This window comes from Lolium rigidum, chromosome 2, assembly GCF_022539505.1.
Source record: "Lolium rigidum isolate FL_2022 chromosome 2, APGP_CSIRO_Lrig_0.1, whole genome shotgun sequence".
NCBI classification, from domain to species: Eukaryota; Viridiplantae; Streptophyta; class Magnoliopsida; order Poales; family Poaceae; genus Lolium; species Lolium rigidum.
This window is the reverse complement of record NC_061509.1, coordinates 5,297,702-5,317,463: the sequence shown is the minus strand read 5'-3', so window position 1 is coordinate 5,317,463 and position 19,762 is coordinate 5,297,702.

Genomic DNA, 19,762 nt, shown 5'->3' with positions numbered 1-19,762 from the left:
TTCTTCACAAATTGCCATATCCCTCAGAGTGGTACAACAGAAACATTGCAGGTCATAACACTCCATACTTTATTACAAACATTGTCTTAACAAGTTGGTATTCTCACAGGTCCTATGAGAACACCCTAAGATACTACTTAAGTACGATTACAACTCATAACCAAATATAAAGAGAGCTCAACAACTTATTTAGGTAAGTTCTACGTTGCTCGGCTCTATGATGCTAGGGTATGTCACTACTCTTCCACCTCCGTGTCATCGGGTCCGTAGACTATTCCAAAGTCTACTCCTTCCACTCCGCCGGTAAGATCAGGTTTCTCGTAGACCAGCTCGTAACTTCCTTCTGGTGCTCCATCATTGATGGCCTCCACTTCCGGATCACAGTCTAGCAAGGGTGTCGAAAGAAAGTGAGTACAGGGGTACTCAGCAAGTTCTAAAAGAGTGAAAAGGTGTTTGATGCACTAGCTACGACCATTGATCAGGAAATCGCAGGTCAATGCATGTTTTGAAATCATTTCTTCAAAAGGTTGCTTTTATTATGAAAACTATGCCCGTCAGTCTTCACAGGTTGACTAGAACTTCGTGGAGTTCCTTTCCTGCCGCGTTCGCAGTTCCCTTCCCGGAGCAAGGAGTGACAGCCACAATTTGATACACTCTGCAGAGGTGCGTTACTTTTCCCACAAGAGATCTCACCCTTTTTTCCATCCGCGAGGACTTGCCCCCGTTCACACTTCCTTTGGTGTGAGGCCAGGTATAAAGATCCAAGCCCACACCGCCTTCTCCGCGACTGCAAACCCACCCTTTTGTCCACCCGCACACCCCCAGTAGACTTCTCCCGATAATACGGCTTTACTCACGGTGTACTTTGGACAATCCTTCATAGATCGTAGAGCCATCATCACTAATGGATGGAGATTTAAAAGGCTATCCCAACCTACGGCAGTGCCTCCAACACCCCGCTGGCTCTACCAATCCGTTGGCGTGCAGAAGGGAAAAGATACGGCTGGCTTCCCCAGAGCCATTATAGATCTCATGGTCAACGCGGTTTGTACGGCGGTAGAATCACTGGACGGCATTGGTAATTTAATCCTAGGTGATATAACCCATGCAATGGAACCTCCACCATATCAACACATACCATGGTTCCATTGCCAGCCACATATTCATAGCTGGAAAGTAACATTTTATTTGTGATGTAGGAATGATAAGTATATAGCTTTGCATTAAAATAGTAGAAAATAATCAAGTTGACATGAGCAAGGGTGAACTTGCCTGTGGATTGCGAGATAGTGCAGTTCAATGCAGTTAATGGAACCTGGATCTCGGGTTCTGTAAGAAGCATCATAGTCCGGTAAGGACAATGTTATAAAATCCAAATAATGCAATCATGGATGTATTATTTTATGTTGAATCCCTTTACCCCGCTGAGTTATAGCAATTTAGGGTTGAGTTAAGATTTATGCCTTTGGCAGTAACTTGCAATTGATTTAAAAGTGTAAACCATTTTCAATTCACGCAAAGTAAAACACTTCAAAGTAAAACTACTTTACTTGGTGATTCATTATTCATTCCAAAAATGATTTGAAGTAATAGAGTTGTCTCTATATTTTTGGATTAAATAGGGAATAGAGTATTTTTCTTTGAAAAATACCTTTCTCAATAGAAATGATTTGGAATAAGAGAATTTCCTTTTGAAATGTTTGAAAATAAGTATTTGAACTTATTTGAGATTTTTCCTTGAATTTTAAATACAAGGAAATAATAGTTTGAAATTCCAAGTTATTATTTTAAATTCTGTTAAATTCATAATTCTGAATTTGTTTCTTAAATTCCATTTCATATTTTATTCTGGTTAAGATTCATTTTTCATTCACTAATCCAATTTTTAATGGATTTTTAGAGTTGTATTTTATTTACTAAAAATTGGTGAAATTCTGGCCTTTTTCTAAATTGTTAAAAGACCAAAATGCCCCCTGGCCCCTATTGGGCCAGCCCACTTAACTAAAGCCCATGGGACAGCCCACTAAGGCTTGTCCATTATGGGTCGGTGGCGCCGAAGCGGCCCACCTCGCTCCCTCACTGTCTCTCTCACGCGCTCGTCTCTAACCCTAACTCTCTCGCGTCTCTCATGGCGATGGCGTCGCCGCCATGGCCGCCGCCGTTCTCCGGCCATCTCCATGCTCCCCTGCCCTAGCCACTTACCAAATCGGGACCGCCGCGAGACGATCTATCGATCTGTCCACGTGGTTTTCCCCATTTCTTCCTCTCCGGGCGAATCGCCTCCCTTCTAGATCTCGTGGAGAATCGCCTCTGGCGATTGGCGATCTCTGGTGAACCCTCGTCCTTGCCATCGACGTGTGCGCCTCCGAGACTGACCTGGCGCGGGTGCTGCTCGTAGTACCTGTGTCGTCGTCTCTGGTGCTCTGCTACGGTGGTGGTGTTCGTGTTCGCCGGCGTAACGTCGGCGCCTACCCTGGCTTTGCAGCTGCTATGGCCGCGCGAGCACTGCCTCGCCATGCCCTAGCTTCTGCCACCAGGCGCGGGTAAGTAATCTTCACCTCCTCCTACTCTTCTCCATGTCTGTGCGCCTCTCCAAGCTACTGTGTTTCTTCTTCCTCATGCTCTGTTGCTTTCTGGTGATCCTGTGATCACACAGAGCTCTGCCATGGTTGCTTAATCTTCCTATGCCTCCATTTGCTGCAAGCTCATGGCCAAATCACCAGTTTCTGGTACTGGCCAGTGTTGCCTTGCTTGCTCGTACATGCTCGTTTGCTTATCTGTTGCTCCTAGCCTGCTCTAATCTTGCTATGCTCTGCTGTGCTTGCTTATGAGCTTGCTATGCCATGCTGTTCATACTTATGGGCTTGCTTGTGCTTACTGGCATGTTATACTTGCTTGTCTAGGTGTACTGTGGTGCATCAGTGTGGTGACCCGGCATACCACTGCATGGTATAGTATGCAAGTCTGATATAACACCAATGAAACACCGTTCCACTAGTATTATATCGCTCAGAGTGGTACAACAGAAACATATGCGGGTCCAAGGTATGTCTATAGAATTACAACATTGACTCTGTTACATAAGATCATCACAACCTCCTACTTTACAATGAGGTAAAACAGCAAATAACTCCAGAAGAACGACTCGTAGTCTAGTCTTATCACGAACTCTATTTGTAGAGTATTTAACTAGCTATAGAGGCTATGAATAGATTCTAGCTAAATAGGAGCTAGGTTTAGGAAGCTAGTTCCCTTCTATGGCTAAACTAGGTTTTCTCCTTGTTGGATGTGGTATCTGACTCCTCTGACAGGGTCCTGTTTCTTGAAGTAGTTGTGGACTCCTTGGCCTCTGAGTTGCACTGTAGATCCTCCTTCGATGCCTCCATATCTAAGCAGGGGATTTAAGAGTGGGATGAGTACGAGCGTACTCAACAAGTTCATTATAGGAAAGAGGTGTTTAATGCACTAGCTACAGCATTAGACCAGAGAAAGTCTAATACCAATGCAGGTTTTCATAATCATTTCTTCAAAAGGTTGCTTTTATTCGGAAGAACTATGTCCGTCGGCCTTCACCGGTTTACTAGAACTTCATGGAGCTCCTTTCCGGTAGCGTTCGCGAGTTCCATATCCGGAACAGGGAGTGACAGGTCACGGTTCATTACACTCTGCGAGAGGTGTGTTGCTTTACCCATAAGAGATCTTAACCTTGGTGCCAACCGAGCCGCGAGCTCCGTCCACACTTCCTATGGTGTGAGGCCCGGTATAAGGTCTAGCCAATCATGTTCCTCCGCTACCTCGCACACCCACCCTTTGTTGCATACCCCGACCCTGGGTCCTCGCCGGTCCCATTATTCCCACTCACGGGTGGACCCCGACCACGACAACAGTTTGGGACTCGTTAACCAAACTCCTTCGCCGGTGGCTGCAACCCATCATAGACCGCAATACCGTGGGGACTTAAGGCTTCCCCAGCCAACCGCTTGTTCTTCGGGCGACAAGTGTCTATGGACTATGCCGTGGGGACTTAAGGCTTCCCCAGCCAACCGCTCTCCCCCGACAGATACAAGTGTCTACGGTAGAGCGCATCCGTTGATGTACGAGAGGTGGAAACACTTTTGACTACTCCGTTCCACTCCGGATCTTATGGTTAACACGGGTCTTACGGCACAAGAATCACTGGACGACATTTGTTGTTTAATCCTAGATGGATATAAACCCTTGCAATGGAACCTCCACCATATCAACACAATCCATGGTTCCATTGCCCACCACATAGTCATATTCATAGTTATGAAAATAGTGGTTTTGGTTTTTATGCAATAGTGATAACCATAGTACTTTGCAAGTAATTTGCTAAAGATACTCAAATGACATGAGCAAGTGATGAACTTGCCTTTCTTGACTGCAAGATTATGCAGGCAAGGTCTTCGGTACGTAATAACTCCAACTTCTGAAATAGCATCATCGTCCGTAAGGACGATGTTTAAAAGATTGGCAAGGATGCAATAATGCATAAGTATGAGATGCAATCGCTCTAAACGTGACCTAACCCCGATGATTTAGGATCAGTGAGTTGTAATGATTGGTTTAGGGTGTGTTGCACTTTTAGAGTTATTCACATACAAGGTTCTTATTCAGGTGTGATTACTTGGTATTATAAACAGGTAGATAATAAAGCATGATAATCAATTGAGCACACAAAGAATGATAATTGGCATAATGTTAACAAGTAAAGAACAGTGGTCAGTTTTAGTACTATATGGCATGGTTAATGATTGATTATCATATATTTTAAAAGAATAACTTTTTTAAGAACATGTACTTTGATAAAGAACAAGTATGGTAATTAGGTTTGTGGGTTGCTATAATTTATTCTGGTTCCAAGTAGTTTCTGGAGTAAGTATAAGATGGATCCCAACATAGTTGGATTCATCAACACCTAGGGCTTGTAAGGTTGAGCTAAGCCTAGGCATCCTAAGCAATGATTCATACAAGGTTGCTATTAGGGCTGGTTCATCTTGTTGGTGCTAGCTAGCTAGGGTTTCTAGGTCCTTATAAGCAGGGTTGATGATGATTCTTTATTTCCTTCAAAAGAATAACTTTTGAAGAACATACTTCTTAAATAATAAGAAGTATATCAATTAGGGTCGAGGTTGTCTTGTATTAGCCATTGGATCTCTAAGTAGAGAATGGTTGGTTCCTAAATAGGATGGTTCATAAGTATCTCACACTAGTAGGGTTTAGTGGAACAGGGTTATGTAAAGTAAAATAGTAGGTATGGTTGCTGTTAGGGTTCATCACAATGGTGTGATACTAAATAGGAATGAATAAGGATGATAGCTTTGGTAATAGGATCTAGGGTTTACACTTGGTTAATCCTACTTGATTAGTTAGGTCTATTGAGGATGAACACATGGGATACCCATATTTTAGTGATAGGTCTTCTACATTTTATGTGGATTTAAACTAGTATTTAGTTGCTAGATATGAATCTATGATTACTAATGAAGTAATATGATCACATGTTACTTAGGGTTTTAGGTTTGGAAATAACTTTAGGATTCATATGAAGTAATGGATTTGGGGTTCCTAATTGGATTAGGGTTTTGGGTTTCACATGAAATGATAGGGTTGTAATATCTTTCCATATTGAATTAGGGTTTGCTATTTACCATATAGTTATATGATTAATAACTTCATTTTTAAAGTTGAAGTTATTAGTAACTTGGAAATAAAAATAATATTGAATTTGTCATATTATTATTTTTATTGAATTAATAATTAAGGTAATTATTAATTAGGGTTTTAATTTTCCCTAATAATGATTTAATAGGATAGCAAATAAAGGAAATTAGTTTTCATGTTTTCTTTATTTGCTTACTGGTTTTATTTAATTTATAAATGGTTTCTTAATTTCTGAATTTTTAATTGTATTTAGAATTTAAAATTAAAGTCTTAAATAACAAGTATTAAACAATTGATTTTTTATTAAAAATAAAAATTTCATTTTATATTTTTATTGGATAGAGTTTTCTTTTCTAAGAATTTTAATATCTTATCTTTATTTTTCTGACTTAAATTGGATTTTCTAAATTTATTTGAAGTTGCAGTAATTTACTGGAATTAAATTTAAATGGAATTACTAAAGTTACCCGGTAACTCTACCCACCCAGTCACTGACTGGTGGGCCGATGCCACGCCAGCTGCCACGGTGGCACCAACATGGCAGGGTTCACGGTGGCCGACGGTCAGTCGCCGATGGTCGACGGCGTTCCCGGGTTCCCGCGGTTGCGTGCAGGGGTGCGTTGGAAAGAGCTCACCGAGCTGAACCACCTGGTGGTGGCGCCTCTCCGGTATGGTCACCGGAGCGTGCCCGGCGGCGAGGTGCGGCGGCGGTTCTCACGGACTTGCGACGTGGGGGCACTACGGCGAGCAATTGAGCAAGCTAGGCATGTTGTGCGGTAGAGAGGCTCACCAGGAGCACGACGAGCTTGGCGGCGAGGTCTCTGGTGGTCTAGGTCACCGGAATTCATGGCGCCGGCCGTCGGAGAGATGAGCTCGTCGGAGACGCTTCGAGGCCTCCCAGCTCGATTCCTCCCGTATGCTGGGCATGTCGAGGATGCTGAAGACGTTGGTGGTCACGGCGGTGGTCGGGAAGGTCTATATCGATGGCGATGGCCGGGGTCTGAGCGAGCTAGGGTTTTCATCTAAGAAGAAATTGGGCAAAGGAGAAAGAAACCGAGGCTAGGGCTCGTCGTGGAGCTTTTATATGGCGCCAGGGGTGCCTCGTCACGACGCCGAGCGAGGAGAGGACGCCAGCGAGAGGAGAAGCTCCTCACGGTGTCGTGCTGCCCTCCATGTGTGAGGAGAGGATAGGGATGACCTCCTCCCGTTGATTTTTTAGCGAAGGGGTATCGTGGGCTACGATTTGGTGATGGCCTGGGCCGAGCGTTGGGCTGCTGCCAGGCCGCTTGCTGGGCTGCGACGGCCAGGTAAGCTTCTTTCTCTCCTTTTCTTTTATTTGTTTTTATTTCTTGTTTTGAATTCTGGTTTTAATTCATATTTGAATTCAATTCTATTTGTAGATTTTGTAATTATGCTAATTCATTCAAGATTTAGTATACTGACTATTGTTTCACTATTCTATTTGAGTTCATATTTTATATTAGATTATTTGCATATTTGTGAACTTATTCAAAATAGCGAATAGACATGATTTTATATCCTCATTTTATGTTTATGTTTTTCTTGTGGATCAATCTGTTTGAAGTATTAGAGTTGATAATTCCAACTCCGAGGTATTTTGAAGGTTATCATTAGGACTTGTTATCTTGTTTGAGAAGTTGGTTGTTCACATATGATTTTATGTGAGCCTTAATTTGTTAGGGTTTTATGATTTCTATTACAACCATATTTCAGAGAGGGCACTAGGATTATATTTAATAACACCTTGAATTACTTAGAGTAGGTATTACTCTCATTATGGGTTGGTCTTAATTAAGTGGTTGATCTCCACCATATGGTTCTAATCATAATGGTTTAGCACTAGGTTATTGCTTGAGTTCCATAATGAAGCATGAGCTTTATTTAGTGAACAATTATAGGGTTCTCAATGATATTTACCTAATGGCATTTGGTTTGAATCTCAATTATGGCTTGGTTTTATATTATGATCACCATAGTGATACATAGATTAGGTTTGAGATATAATTCTAGTTTGTAGAATTGGGATGACATCATATTGCATTTGTTAGGGTTTACTCTCCTCTATACATGATAAAATGGTTACTTGCTTAATAGTTCATGTGCTTCCCTAATTACTAAGGATTTGAGAATTGGTTTTATCTTCTACCAATTAACTCCTATTATTATCCCCAACTTATCATTAAAGTAACTACATTGATTATAGTTCTTTTTATAGTTAACTTTGGTTATATGGATGAATGGTTTCTTACCATATAAATATAGAGTTTGACTCTAAAGGTTTTCTTATGGTACTTAGTTGAAGTTTATGAAATATAGATATGGTAGGATTCTAATTGTGATCACCAAGTGGTTCATAAGTAAAGGTTGGGATATAAGTCTAGGGTTGCTTACTAGTGATCTCCCCATGATTTAATGTGGTGAATGATATCTACTTATCCTATTAGGATTTATCTTATCCTCACATATCTCAGGAGCATGATCATGGTTAGATAAGATCAACTTGTTCTTGATATCATTACCTCAAGTTCTTAGGGTTTATGATCATCACTCAATTTATAATGATCAAGGTTTGGCTTCCTAAGGTATCTCTCATTAAATAGGTTTCTCACTTCCATGATCAAGCATTGTCTTGATCAATTAAGGTATAGTACTTCTACTCTACTTTCTTGGATGGGACTACTATGGTTGCCTCTAATAGTTTATATCCCGGGAGAATGCCCGAGATATTATGTTAAGATTCTACTCAAACAATGATGATATGATCATATGGTTATAAGGAGTAGTTCTCTCCCTCAAATCCAGGTGTTGCCTCATCTATTGTTGAGTGTAACACCATAGCTTGAGTTCTCTCATATAGGAATGGTTTATTCTAGGGTTTATGGTGTACTCCTAATATTTACTTAGGTATCTAGGCTAAGATTCCACTTGGTTAACTTAGTTGGATTATTCTCTTCCTCACCTTATCAATTCATGGATATAGTATTATTTCATGTGACATTAGGTTATCTCACCACTCCAAAGGAAATGGTTTACCACCTAATACTTTAGTTCAATGATTGTCCTTGAGTCTTAAATAGGTAAAGCTAAGAGTGGTATGAATGGTCTCACTCATTTGGGAAGGACTTGAATAATACTCTAGGGTTTCTCTTATGATGATTATTTGAATACATGGATGCATATCCAAGGTTTAGCTCAAAGTTGTCATTTCTTCTCTAGTAATTACATATAGAACTCTCACATCTCTAGATTTGATGTGTACTAATGATATGGAATAGAGAAGAATATATATTTCTAGAGTGGATCTCCTTGTCAAGTATTCCAATGAATGAAGTAAAATGAATACCATGAGGTTCATGGTAGGATCAGGGATTTGTTTAAGATATGGAAAAGATAAGTGAAGAATGGTTTGTCCATTTGTTGTTACTTGGTTTGTAATTGAATAGATGTTCATATGCTATGGCAAGGAATATCATATTATAATCTTTTATAAGATCAAGCAATTGATTATTGAGTAAAGTGTTGTTGTGTTGATTTTAGTTCCATTTGATCTAACCCCTTAGATCAAATCATCTCTACCCAAAACAAAGTTTTATCAAAGTCACATTGAGGTTTATAGCGCTTGACTTGATGAGCTACTTCAATTCCACCAAGGTCAAGTGAAACTTCGATTCATGTGATCTGTTTTACTTTAAAGCGCGAAAATTCCCAGCATTTTCTATGCATGAATGCAATGCACACATCTGTTTCCTCTATTTTTGTAACCCCATTACCTGGGATATTACAGCCGTAATGTCCCAGGCTTAGTGATTGATCGAGGGGTAGATTTTAGAAAGGGCATCGTGCATTGCATAAGCTAATGATCCATTGGATCAATTATGCGCTTGTTGGCAATAGCTTATCGATGTGGCTGGACAAGATTCTCTCTCGATCACACTTGATCAAGGTTAAGGTTTCGATGAGTGCGACAAACTTGCATCTCACTGTCACTAATTTAGGGTCCTTGATGAAGCAGATGCTGAAGTATTGCTATGCATTGAATTCTAAATGATATTGACATGGTTGAATTCAAACCAAGGTTGAATTTGAATTTCTAAATTCAAACAGTTAATACTATATTACCTTAACATAATTCAATTGAGGACTAATTCATGAATTGTAATATAATCCATAATAAACAAGATGAACAATTATAATAAAGTGGAGCTCATTAGGGAAAACCTTGAGCTTTATTGAATAACACGACAAGATACATTGGGTCCCTCCGTGGTACATGTATTCATAATGGAAATAAATGAATTACAACACATTACATAAATGGGCAGAATAGAAGAAAGAAAAATAAAGAAAAATTACAACTTAATGATCCTAGACTAAATTCTACAAGATCATCTTCATTTGATCTTGAACTTGATGAATTCCAAATCCATTTTGAGCCATGGTTGGTCCCTGCACATAAACACAACAAAAGAGAGTTATGCCAAGTGGTAAAACCACTTGGCGAGTTAGAAGAATAATGAAATTGAGTAGATATGGATCAGCTCGCCGAGCTGATCATCTCACAGCCAAGACACAAGCCAGGTACCATGAATTTGCACACACACACAGCTTGGCTGCTCACACAGCAGTGTGCATGCAGCACACCACACACACACTGCTGGTGAGTCACCAGCAGCTTGCTAGGCTGTGTTGTCGACCAGAGAAGGAGAGGGAGATCATATAAAAGCTTCTCCAACAGTGAACCCTAGTCATTTGTTCATCCATCGACAGCAGCAGTGGTAAGTTCATCAAGAACACCAAGAACACTTAGAACAGGAAAAACCACAAGCCATCAGAAACCATCCAGGGACAGTTTCACCAAGAACTGTCAACTGTGAGCAAGTACCAGATGGAGTAAAGCACCACAAGGCTTGTAAGGAGGAGAAGGACAAGCAAACCAAGCATCACAGAAGCAATCCTCTACACCAACACTCATTTTCTAGGAGCTGGAGTGAGGTATAAATAAGATCAACCTGAGCAAAACCCTGTTTTGCTCATAAATAAGCATACACTTGCATCACAGAATCAAATAAGGGTGGGAAACCCTGGATTTATCATCACTTGGTTGCAAAACCATTTGGTGCCAGTAAATAAAGCAAAGGCTAGCGAGGAAAACAACCAAGGGAACACTGGTTGTGTCAACACAGTGACACAACCAGAGAAATCCATCATGGATTTGATCCTAATTAGCCAATCAAAGTCACCAAGCACCTAACAGTCCAGCTACACCATCAGAATGGTAGAAATACAAGTTTCTACTAATATTGTCAACATCAAAAGGGCTACTGGCAATCCAATAAATGGATCACCAGAAAGCATTTGTCCATTCACATCAAGCCAACTATGGTGGGAGCTTCCTGAGCAGCCAAGAATGGCTGCTGAGGCCACCTCAACCAACCAAAACAATCAAACCACCAAGCCAGTACTTGCATCATCACCCGTATGGGTTCGAGTGGGCTAGGGTACCCAACAAGTGTTGGCATCCCTCTAGCCAAGCAAATTAAATCATTATGATCATCACTGTATCACAGTTCACATCATTTATCTATTTAAACAAAAAGAACTGCACAGATAAATGAAATAATCAAGCTACCTATGCACTGGATCTAGTAGATGATCCAATGGATCCATGCAAGCATCAGCTGATGCTTGAGCAAGCACCAGCAATGATCTGTGCCACACTTATACACAGAGAAAAGTAACAGCAACACACAGGCAATAGGTACCCAATATAATGATCAGCTATTGATGCTCACAAGATCATTAAAGCTTGTTAGAGCATGCTATCGCATGCTAGAACTCATTCTAAGCATTAACACATGGACAGATAATTAAATCAATCATATAACCGAACAATTGCATCACGGATAATGGCATCAGAGCAGCACAATTGTATCCGAAGCACTCCATCAAGGGATGGAGCTGCCAAGTCGAGTAAAATGCTCAATTGAGCATGATCATGAATTATAGCACAGTAGATAGCACACCGTAAGCACTGGCACTTGCCAAAGGCAAGGATCATGCACCATGATCAAGCCAGGGAGTAGTAATTGCTCACACAGGAGAGTTAGGAGCAAGATAGCAGCAGCAGCTAGCAATCCATGGCAGCAGCAGAAAGCACATCAGCGACAGTAACACAACGAGTAGCACACGCAGAGCGCAAGCAACATAGCACGACGGGAGCAGGCAAGCATCTCCACAGGGAGAAGTCGGCCAGTGGCCGAGCTAGACGAAGAAGGGGAGAAGAGAAGAAGATAGAACAGGTAATAGAGGAGGAAAGAGGAGGAGAAACTTACAGGCAAAGCAGATGAACACGACCGTGGCGGCACGGCAGCACACGCCGGGCGACGGCGGCGCCAGGCCAAGCCAAGCCTGGTCGCCACATCACCGCAACGCCGGTATCTCCACGGCATCACCACGACGCCAGGGACGCCGACGAACGGCGGATCTTCGCGGATCCGTGCGGCCGAGGCGCAGATGCGTTGGGGAAGAGTCGAGGTGGACGCGAGCGTCAAATCGACGCGGACCACCAGGTCCGCCGTCGAGAGGCGGTCCAGATCCACATCTGATCGTCGCCGATGATGGCCGGAGGCGGCCGGAGCAGTGCGACGACGGCGGAGGCGATTTCGGTGTCGCGGGAGCCCGAAAGGGGAATTAGGGTTACGGGGTAGAGGACGACGAAGCGATCGGGTCGGTTGGACCGAGCCCACCGGGCTGGTCCAACCTAACCAGCCTCGGCCGCCCGACAAGTGGGCCGAGGGGTATTTTGGACATTTCCAAAATACCCATTTAAACAAGAATTTCCAAGAATTTTATAAAATAAAATATAACTCCGAAAAAATAAATAAAAATATGAAAATGTATCAAGCATAAAATTCTCTACCTAAATAAAATATCAAAGAGAATTTTTAAAGACAAAGAAGAATAAGTCTTAATTTGATGATTTAAATAATGATTTAAATCACACATATAATTTTCAATAATAAAAATAAGTCCATTAATGCCTTTGGACTTCAAAACACCTTGACAACATTTCAAGGTTGTATTTATCCTAAATCAAGTATCCCTAAGATGTTCTTAGTATCTAACCTCTCATAAATTAACAACGACATCGGAAGGGGGGAAACAAACCCTAAAACTGGAATCATGCATTATTGCTTCTTTAACCATTGCCCTTATCGGACAATGATGCTATTTTTCAGAACCAGAGGACAAGGGTCAGTCCACACCTTCCAACTGCAGAACTTTGCAGTGTTCGGGCAAGTTCATCACTTGCTCATGTCATTTGAAGTATTTTTATCAAATTACTTGCAAAGTATTATGGTTATCACTATTGCACAAAAATCAAAACCACTACTTTCATAACTATGAATATGACTATGTGGTGGGCAATGGAACCATGGATTGTGTTGATATGGTGGAGGTTCCATTGCACGGGTTTATATCCATCTAGGATTAAACAACAAATGTCGCCAGTGATTCTTGTGCCGCAATACCCGTGTTAACCATAAGATCCGGAGTGGGACGGAGTAGTCAAAAGTGTTTCCACCTCTCGTTCATCAACGGATGCGCTTACCGTAGCAGCTTGTGTCCGGCGGAACAACCGGAGGGTGGGGATCCCATTCTAATTCCCCACGGTAAAGCATTGCTTGCCGTAGCGCTTGTGTCTTGCGGAACAACCGGAGGGTGGGGATCCCATTCTAATTCCCCACGGTAATGCGGTCTATGATGGGTTGCAGCCACCGGCGTAGGAGTGTATGGTAAGAGCCCGAGCATCGTTGTCGTGGTCGGGGTCCACCCCGAAATTACGGGAATAATGGGACCGACGTGGACCCAGGGTCGGCGCATGCAACAAAGGGTGGGTGTTCGAGGTAGCGGAGGAACATGATTGGCTAGACCTTATACCGGGCCTCACACCGAAGGAAGTGTGGACGGGAAAGCTGTCCGGTTGGCATCAAGGTTAAGATCTCTTATGGGTAAAGCAACACACCTCTCGCAGAGTGTAACGAATCGTGACTCGTCACTCCTCGTTCCGGATTGAGGAACTGCGAACGCGGCCGGAAAGGAGCTCCATGAAGTTCTAGTAAACCGGTGAAGGCTGACGGACATAGCTCTTCGAAATAAAAGCAATCTCTTAAAGAAATGTTTACCAAAACTTGCATTGGTATTAGACTTTCTGGTCTAATATCGTAGCTAGTGCATTAAACACCTCTTATCTATAATGAACTTGTTGAGTACGCTCGTACTCATACCACTCTTAAATCCCATGCTTAGATTGTCTGAACCGTCCGGAGGAGGACTACGACAACAATGAAGTAGCCGAGGTTATCGGCTATGATGCACCCGACCTCTCGAGAGGAGTTGAAGGCGTAGACTACATCATCGTCTACGGATCCGGGGAGGCTTCCGGAGAAGAACAAGCCTAGAGATATCTGAGGAGTAGTAGCAGCCAAGCAGCACAAACTCTTACCATGTAGCTGCTCGATTAAATAAATGTTTTGTTTAATGAGACAATGGTATTGTAAGTTAAGTTGGGTTCACCTCGAACCCAGGAGATATCCTCTTAGGACCCAAGAGGAGCTCCGAGACGACTTGTGTATGTGTATTGTAATAATATGTGAATGAGTTATGGACCTTGCTATGTTCCGTTGTACTACTCGAGGGATGTGATATTTGCGGAATGGTACTTCGCGAATGTTATATCAACGATCGGCATACTACAACATGCGAGTGGTATGCAGTGGTCACCACAGTTGGTATCGTAGCAAAAGCTTTGACCTTAGGTTGGAACCTAGTAAATGGGACTAAAACGTTAGGAGTCAAATAGGATTAGTAAAGAGTTCTCTAAAAATATGGTGTATATTCAATTGAGAATACAACAACCATATCTTTTAGTGCGATAATTCTTTATTATCTCTATTATGATGCATAATTACTAATCTCATAATCTTTCTATTTCTACAGACCAACATGGCAAGTTCACGACCAGGAAGAAATGTGAAAGTTATGGATTCCACACCGAATGAGTACCAAGGAGGACTGGCGGATATCCTACGAGCCATGTTACTAGAATTTGGGTGCGATCCCCGATTCCAATAAAGAAGTACATGTTTTATGATGGTCCGGTGTTGGCCAAGTGCAGAGTAGGACTGCGACTTCCCGAATCTTTGGGAATGAGCGTAGTCATGCCACTGGGGAAGCAAGGACAACCAATACAGCCTACCATATAGCTGTTATGAGAGCCATAACCGACATTCGGGAGCATAAGACGAAAGCGCTTATGGGTTCCGAATTCACCCACATTCCTCATATGGAGGAAGATAATGATCCCATGCTGAACCATTTCAAATATGCCAAAAGTAAACCAGCCGAAGCAGCCAAATACATGGATAACAGCCGTAACTTCATATCATTACTCTTTCAGCTGAATCATCATCTGATAGGAGCAATTGATACGATGCTTGAGGAGTTCACTGAACCCAAGGAGGAGAGTAGGGGCAAAGAACCTATGGAGAATGTGGTACACACACCAGTTTATTCAGCTGGTGACTACATCAGTTTTGATCCACTTGCACGTGAACCTACACCTGTTACACCTGGGAACTATCTGGGTAGTTCCTATGGGGGATACGAAGGCGGCGAGGAATCCGGAAACAATCAGCGTTCCGAGACTCCAATCGAGAATTCCAGGGGTTGGCGTTGGGGAGATGATACTGGAACCCATAGTACTACTGAGTATTATGATGGAGAGATGAATGATGACGCAACAACCCAGAACCAGAGTTATCCTAGTAATGAAGGAGTGGATGGAGGATATCCGACACAAGGTTGAGTCGGGTATGGGTTTTGGTAACCCTTATGGTGGGGCTACAGGAGAGTACACCCGATGGGTGGATTATGATGCACTCAACGATCGGTTTGTGAACACCGATTTCTCCTTAGGATCATCATCCGACTCGGATTACAAGCCAACGGGGAGACCTTATGTTCCAGTGGTCTATCGGGAGGACGACACGTTCGACCGGATGGAAGCCTGGAATGTACCGGGAGTGAAGACCGATTAGAAGACCACCAAGGGAGGCGTGGCTATAATACACAAGTACCACGTGTATTATAGTTTGTAACATTTGTATAAATTTGTACATATACTTTAATAAGTGAGTTTGCATACTCACATCGACTTGAGTTATGTAATAAGACCACTTATGTATGTAAATATATGGTATATGTTTTGTATGATTCGGATTTGCTTCTTGATTTCCATTGCGTGACTAGTTCTGTGCACAATGTTGAGCTCAGAAAACTTGCGCATGGAGTAACTATGAGTATCATCTTGTGTTGCAGAACTAGGGGGATTATGTCGGGAACGTTAGGAAACGAGATCGAAGCACGGCGCATGGAGCGCGAAGCAAAAGAAAAGGAAGAGGCTGAGGGTGCAGCCAGAGATCAGTTTCCACCACCACCACCACCCATGACGCAGCAAAACTTTATCCAGTACATGCAACTGGCGGAAGAGAGGCAGCGTGTAACACTGGAGCTGCAGAATAAATTCCTTCAGGATCTGATGCAACAGAATAGGGTGGAGAGACCTGAGAACCAGGGAGTCACATTAGCAGACTTCCAAAACACCCAGCCGATATCTTTCGCATACGCGCCAGAGCCTATGGACGCGGAAGATTGGCTGATGGATACTGAGCGCAAGCTCAACACCGTTGGATGCAATGACCAAGAGAAGGTTAGATATGCTACCCATCTGCTATGTGGACCTGCCGCATCCTGGTGGGACAACATTGTAGCCGTGTATCCGGCAGGAAAGGTATTTACCTGGGAGGAGTTCGCAAGGAAGTTCAGGGAATCCAATGTTCCTGAAAGTATTGTGGAACTGAAGCGTCGAGAGTTTGAGAGTCTCGAGCGAAGGATAAGGCAATCCCGACTTATGTCGGGAGTTTTCAAAGCTGTCCCGGTATGCTGTTGAGGAAGTCAATACCGAGGACAAGAAGAAAAAGAGATTTCTGAGGGGGTTAAGTCCCCAGTTCAAGGTACAGCTGCGGATGATGAGAGCAACGGAATTCCAAGAGTTGGTGGATGCAGCCATCACTCTTGAAGATGACTTCAAACAACTGCAAGAAGAAAAGAGGAAGAAGGCCAAGTATGAGCCGAAGAGGTTTGTTAGTAACAAGCCTAACACCAGCTTGAGTTTCAAGCCCAGATACAACAACAACAACAACAACAACAACAACAACAACAACAACAACAACAACAACAACAACAACAACAACAACAACAGCAACTACTACGGCAGTAGGAAGAATCAGGCATTCCAGACTGCAAATCAAATAGTTTGCAGAAGCTGTGGATTCACGGGGCATGTTGCCAAGGACTGTAAGAAGCCAAAGATTATTTGCTTTGGTTGTCGCCAGGAGGGGCACATGCTGAAGGACTGCCCCAAGAGAAACACGGGAGGAGGTCAATCTGGAGGAGGAGGAAGTCGAGGAAACACCGGAGGGAGCTGGAAGAATAAGAAGCCCTTCGGCAAGCTGAACTGTACCGGTCCGGAGGAGGTGGTCAACTCGACCAGGCGGTGATAGGTACGCTCCAGATACTCACTCATCCTGGCAAAGTACTTTTTGATACCGGTGCAACTACATCATTCATTTCTCAACAATTCATCATCAAACATGGGATTAGTTGCACTAAGTTAGATACACCCATAACCATACTTTCTGCGGGGGAACGATAGTAGTAACCCATGCCAAACAAAAACAAGTCATTATGATCAATAAGTGCGCGTTTGACGCGGACCTGTTCATTTTACCGATGAAGGACATTGATGTCATTCTTGGTATGAACTGGTTGGAAGCTAATGGAGCATTGATCGACTGTGTGAACAAGACGGTATCGTTGAAAAGCCCCGATGGAAGTAGAATGATCTACCAAGGCGACAAACATACACAGATTGAAGTTGAGCTACAAGTCGAATAGCATGAAGGAGGTGAAGTTAGAGGATATACCCGTAGTAAATGAATTCCAGGATGTGTTTCCTGCGGAATTACCCGGTATGCCACCGGATAGGGAGATAGAATTCACTATCGACCTAATTCCAGGAACGACTCCGATTGCTAAAGCACCATATAAAATGGGGCCTAAGGAATTGAAAGAACTGAAGGAGCAATTGGATGACTTGGAACAAAAGGGATTCATTCAAGAAAGTGTTTCACCATGGGGATCACCTGTGATCTTCGTGGATAAAAGGGATGGAGGAAGAAGGATGTGCGGAGACTACAGAAATCTGAACAACGTCACAATCAAGAATAAGTATCCACTTCCAAGGATACAAGATCTATTTGATCAGGTTAGAGGAGCGGGAGTCTTTTCCAAGATTGATCTAAGATCGGGTTATCACCAGATAAAGATCAAGAAGGAGGACGTTCCGAAAACTGCCTTTGTTTCAAGGTACGGACATCATGAATATCTTGTAGTACCTTTTGGATTAACCAATGCCCCAGCAATATTCATGAATCTCATGAATAAGAGCTTCATGCCATATCTAGACAAGTTTGTCATCGTATTCATCGATGATATTCTGATATACTCCAAGAACAAGGCAGAACATGCCGAACATTTGAGGTTAGTGTTGCAAACACTAAGGGAACACCAACTCTACGCCAAACTTAGCAAGTGTGAATTTTGGCTAGATCAAGTGGAATTTCTTGGTCATGTCATTAGTAAAGATGGAATCGCTGTCAACCCGAGCAAGGTAGCAGCAGTTCTAGAATGGGAAGCACCCAAGACTGTCAAGGAAATCCGAGGATTCCTAGGAATGGCAGGATACTATCGGAGATTCATTGAAGGATTCTCTAAGATAGCGGGACCGATGACAAAGTTGCTAAGAAAGAACACACCATTCGTGTGGTCAGAGGAGTGTGAGAAGAGTTTTCAAACTCTGAAGGAGAAACTCACCACGGCACCGGTGTTAGCAGTTCCTGAAGTCGGCAAGGACTACACCGTGTACTGTGACGCATCCAAGCATGGATTGGGTTGTGTACTCATGCAAGATCGGAAAGTGATATCCTATGGATCGAGGCAACTCAGACCTCATGAAGTGAACTATCCAACACATGACTTGGAATTAGCAGCTGTCGTTTTTGCACTCAAAACTTGGAGACATTTTCTCTATGGAGCTAAGTGTGAGCTCTACACAGATCATAAAAGCCTCAAATATTTCTTCACTCAGAAGGAACTCAACATGAGGCAGAAAAGATGGCTAGAATTGATCAAGGTTTATGATCTGACAATCAATTACACACCAGGGAAGGCTAATGTTGTAGCAGACGCCCTGAGTAGAAAGAGTACCGGAGGAGTGGAACAAGAAATATCACCGGAGTTGAGGAAGGAAATAAGCCAAGCCCAAATACAACTTTGGGAGAAGGAAGCCCATGAAGGATTATCGGCGTTGCAAGTAGCCGATGAACTAAATGTTAACTTGAAGAATGAGATAATGATGGGTCAGCTGGACGATCCATTCATTGTAGAAGAGATGAGGAGAATAGATGAGGGAAGACCATCAGAATTTCACCGAGGAGAATCTGGATCTTTGTGGTTCCAGAAGAGGATTTGCGTTCCGGATATTGCTGAAATTAAGGAAGTAATACTCCGGGAAGCTCATCAAACACCATATTCCATACATCCGGGAAGTACAAAGATGTATATGGACCTAAAGGAACTATTCTGGTGGAATAACATGAAGAGGGAGATAGCACAATATGTTGCAGAATGCCATACCTGCCGACGAGTGAAGGCTGAACATCGTAGTCCGGCAGGGAAGTTACAACCTCTACCTATTCCAGAGTGGAAATGGGAGGAAATAGGGATGGATTTCATCACCGGACTACCCATGACTAATAAAAAGAAGGACATGATATGGGTAATCGTGGACCGGTTGACGAAAAGTGCACACTTCTTAGCGGTAAATCAGCAGGACAAAGGAGAGAAACTCATTGATCTTTACATCAAGGAGATC